We start from the raw sequence: 4893 nt of genomic DNA, 5'->3' as shown, positions 1-4893 counted from the left end.
AATCCCCTTTTCACCAGAGTCCCACTCTTCTCATCATGTACGTACAGTACATTGATATCTGTGCGCTGTCCCGCAGATGACAAAGGTTTTAGGATAATAAAGTAATTCAATGTGTTTGTGTGCATCAAGTCATTTGAGATCAGCCCTGAATAAACAGATGGAGAGGTGAGATACACACAGATGACAGGACACTGCATGTTTCGACTACTTTCAGGTCACTCTACATTCTCAGTATCTGTTTTCAATTGCATAGTAGAGGAGCCATCAGCTCCAGATGGGTAGTTCATTTACATCAGAAACCCCAGTGTGAAAGTACCAGTTTATGATTTGATTAGAGTGTCGTTTGTGGAGTGTTTCTGTACCGCCTCGCCTTGTCTCCTCTGTATCCACCACACCTATGTATCTATTTAAAATACAAATATGGTCACACCGGTGCTTGATGGGGACAGCATGGGGCGTCTACCTACCTCTATATGAATGAAAGAGGCAGCAATAGTAGACAAGTTAGTTTTGGTACTTGATAATTGACCCAGAGCTACAATTAGGATTAGATTATGTCCTGTGGCGTATTACCCTCATACTTGAGGGTAATACACCTTTATACTTACATATAATGTTACAATAGGGTAATGGAGGGGTTTCATTGTGCATCTGAATTAACTTTCACTGAAATAATGTGTATCACTGGAGCTGAAATCACATCCAATACAGACTACATGTTGTGTGTGTTGTGTTATTGCCTGCTCTCCAGAAGCACCAGGGATTAAACAATTTGCGCAGCACTTCAAGTGAGCAATTAGCAAAGAGCAGATGAGTAAACTACACTTGCTTTAGTGCTTTTTATTTGAAGTTTTTTTCTCCTGAAACTATTTGAACTCTGCCCTCTCAACTTAACCACCCAGAGTATTGAAAGTTAAATACAAAATGTTTTCCTCTCTGAAGTCAGTAATTGTTAAGATTTTTAAAACTTTTTTTTTTTCAGTGTCCTTACCGAGGTGGGCAGCATTAACAGTGAAACAACATAATATTCCGAATAGGTCAGAATGAGACAGAGTTGTGATTATAAAATCATAAATAAAATTTCTAAAGCAATCGGATAAAAATGTAATCCTACATAGCACCTTACAACACAAGAGCCGTCTGAAACTATTTCAATGAATAAATAAAGACCGATCTAAACTAGTAACTAAATCACACTATCAGAACAAGACTCTAAAAACACTGTTAGAAACTGGAGGTTGGTACCCCACTAAGGGGTCACAAGATAAATATAAAGGGTCATGAGACAATTGAAAGGACAGGAAAGCAGAAAAATAGACATTTGCTATCAAAGATAATATTTTTCCGTTATTTCACCCATCTTTGCTTTTTTTTTAAGCAGTAAATAGTTCCTCTTTAGGTTTTGAGGAATTACTAAAATAATCCCTTTTGGTTGATTTGGTTATAACTTGATATGGTTGCTAGTGAACATTGCTTACACGACAAAAAAAAAAAAAGTTGTGTTTTAAAATATCCTAAAACATACCACCAGCAGAAAGTCCAGAGAGAGTCTGCAGTAATCATTTACATTTGCAGAGAGAGACCTGATTTAACTAACTGCAGAAAGTTAGATGAGCATAGTTTATAACCTATAAATGCTTAAATACTTTCTAGATAGCAGTTTCATTTAAATATATATATACAGTATATAGTATAATACGGTATATTCTAAAATAGTCTAAGTAAAATATCAGTAAAGCACTTCTGCTAGATGAAGAAATTGTTTCAGCATGGATGACCAATGCAGGGGTGTAACTAAAGACATCTACTCAAGTACAGCTTTGACATACTGTACTTAAGTACATTTTGCTGATTTACATACTTTTACATTTTAAATCCATTTTTCAATGAAGCATTTTTACATTATGGCATCACTACTTTTACTCGAGTAAAGGATCCAAACATCTCCTCCACCACTGTAGAAGATTTTAGGAGGAAAGCAACAAGAAACACCTTCCTTGGCTTAAAGTTTTCTTGTGTTTACATTGGGGGAGGTCATAGTTTACTCACCATCACTGTGGATACTGTGATATATACTGTGGAGAAAATGTATACAATATGAGACACAATTAATACTGTTATTAATTTGCTGAATGTGTATTCTGTAACTTGTAGACATGCTGTTTGGTGTTTTGGGATCAAACCTGGACAATAAAAAGGATCCAGGAGAAGGGGGGGGGGGGTTGGGCTCCTCTAGTACTGTTGGTGGCCCATTTATCATATCTCCGCCCTCCAGTGTTCTGCTCCCATGAGGGCGGCTCTTTAAATTGCCCCAAAACTCCTCCTGGCTGGCGCCTTTTTCACTTTATCGGCACGGGAGAAGACACACGTGCTATTTATAGGACGTCGTTGGAATAAACTTCTCAACCTGCCGGTAAAAAAAAATTTTAATATTGTTTTTTCTTTTAAAAGTCTGTCCTCTTCCTTTTTTAATTCATAACTGGGGTTTTTTGTCGCTGCATGAGCTGGGATTTTAAAGGGGCGGGCTGTGTGTTGTCTGACGAATAAAAGCTGTAGCCTATAGATCGGTGCAAGGCTTTTAACCGGGTACAACCAGCCAGCCTTAAAGGAAACAGAGGTTATAATCGAGCGATAAAGGTGAGTGCAAGAAACGCGACGGTGAGCGAGGGAAACTTTGCATGCTCGATAACCCAGAAGCGATTTTTAATGCATTTTACAGAGCTGGAGCTCCGGCTGAGAGGAGGCTGCATGCTTTAAATGTGAAGCCGTCTTTTGTTGCCTTGGCCCGGGCTTTCGCCGCCGCAAATGAACCCAACCACCTCTCTCGCTTGCATTTTCTTCCTCCTTTAAAAAAAAAGAAGAGAAATAAAAAACGCAAGCGTCAGTGCAGACGAGGGTTTTAGCCTGCAAATCCCACCGAGCACACACCAGCCATTGTGTGTATGTGTGTGTATATGTGTGTGTCGGTAGATATCTCTCCATGGCCCCGGCGTGCAGACATGCTGTGAGATAGTTTCATGCGCAGGCCCGATTACTGGCCACAACAAGTACAGCAAACGGGGCCTCTAAACATGGTTGGTACGGGAAGGGAGCGTCGGGTTCAGTAGTGTTTTGTAGATTTGTGCGGCCTCCACCGCTTACCGAGTCCCAGCAATATCACGCGAACCGGTTTGGTGTCAATCCCTTAATTGTGTGGCACCGTTGGCTGTGTAATGGAGCGCAGATGAGACAGAAATAGACCTGAAAATAAGCGCGGATTAATTGAGTTAAACGCGTTACCGGTGTGCGGTTAGCCCGGTCATTTTTGGTTTGTTGTTGCGGTCAGCGAGTTTAAAAGCCCGAATATTTTTCTGTGTCCTGTGTGTGTGATTGAACTCGACGCCTTGCCTTGCAGCAAACCTGACCGGTGTGATTTATTTTTTGTAGGTCTGAAAAGCTAAGCAAACATGAGCGACAAGGGGACAGTCTCACCAAAAGAGAAGGAGGCAACAGAGAAGAGGGGGCGTGGAAGACCCCGCAAGCAGCCCCAGGTAAAAACCTCTGAAGTAAGTAGTGCCAATTTTATTCCTTGTCAAAATGTGCCAATCAGGTTTGCATGTCTGTATGAGAATATCACCTCAAACACACTAAGAATAGTCCTATGCTGAAAGGAAGGGGGGGACTGAGGTGTAAAACCAGACAGACAACACACACTGGTTGCCCACATCTGTTCCAGCTGATGCTCAGGTAGATATTATTGCAGCTCAGGTGCTCATGCATATCCATGTCATAAGCCCCTTGCTAGTCTACCAAGCCCTGAGTGAAATCAAGAATCAAGATATGCCTGCAACAAGGCCTTGTGACCGTTTGCTCACCCCTTATCGGTGTAAGTGTAGACGGCTACAACAAACTTCCTGTGTCTCTCACCTGGTTTGTAAGCAACCTGTAACCCAATGCCTTTAAACGGGTTTTAACCCTCCACTCCTTCACAACACACCTCTGCTTGACATGTAATGGATGACGTCTGAGCACAGACTGGCTCATATAGCTATCACTCAGCGCGGTGTGCTTTTAGTATTGAATTGCTTGGTTGCTATGAGCTGCAGTTGTAAACGTGCTAGAAATGCAATGGGAGATGATGCTGCCATGACACAGCTTACAACCACAAATTAGCATATGAATGGGATGTATCCTCTCATACTGAATTCACCTTGTATTTTTGAGTTGGTGGTAATCCCCTAAATTTTGACTCAGATATTCCCCTTTTTACACCGTGGTGTGACTGCTTGATATGTTTCAGTCAGTACTTCTTATGAGATGTTTATATTTGTCCTTATGGACATTTCATGTAGTTTCAGTTTGTTTCTATGTCAGACCATAGCAACCTGTGGCTCCAACCTACTGTCAGCTCTTTAAAGTACATGTCAGTTCAGTTGTACTGAGCTTGAGAAGTGAGCTTCATGTCCATTGGAGTCTTGCATGTGCATCCATGCCCATATTATTTTCAAATTAAGTGGAAATACTAAAAATATTAGATATTACTGTGGTATGCTAACTTTTATTTTGACTGTCTTGATTGTCAGGAACCAAGTGGGTCCCCTACTCCAAAGAGGCCCAGAGGACGGCCGAAGGGCAGCAAAAACAAGACAACCGGCAAGGGCAAAGTAAGTCAATGCTGTCTGCAGGCATGTTTTCGCATGCTGACAAATCATGATTTCAGCAGAAGCTAACATGCATCCTGAACCGGATGATGGCAGTGCCAAGAAAGACTGAAACAGCTTCACAGTGACACTGCACATGGATTCCTAGTCCCATCTTTTGCGAGCGCTTCCTTTTGTCTAACCCCAGATTCTCTTTGGCTGATGAACATTTTAACGGTAGCTAACCTCATCCTCTTAAAAGGATGTCCTGCTG

At 41.4% G+C, this 4893-nt stretch overlaps 1 long non-coding RNA gene across 1 annotated transcript; it reads left to right on the top strand.

Annotated features, from left to right (window-relative positions):
- The first annotated feature begins 2348 nt into the window (after positions 1–2348).
- On the top strand, positions 2349–4643 carry LOC111238203. The gene is made up of 3 exons (XR_002665805.1): positions 2349–2413; positions 3427–3545; positions 4563–4643. It is a non-coding gene; the product is annotated as an uncharacterized LOC111238203 (long non-coding RNA).
- Positions 4644–4893: the final 250 nt, after the last annotated feature.

This window comes from Seriola dumerili, unplaced genomic scaffold (assembly GCF_002260705.1).
Source record: "Seriola dumerili isolate Sdu_G_001 unplaced genomic scaffold, Sdu_1.0 BDQW01001222.1, whole genome shotgun sequence".
In the NCBI taxonomy this organism is placed as follows: Eukaryota; Metazoa; Chordata; class Actinopteri; order Carangiformes; family Carangidae; genus Seriola; species Seriola dumerili.
Note: the sequence above shows the minus strand (reverse complement) of the source record. Positions and strands in the feature narration are given on the sequence as shown.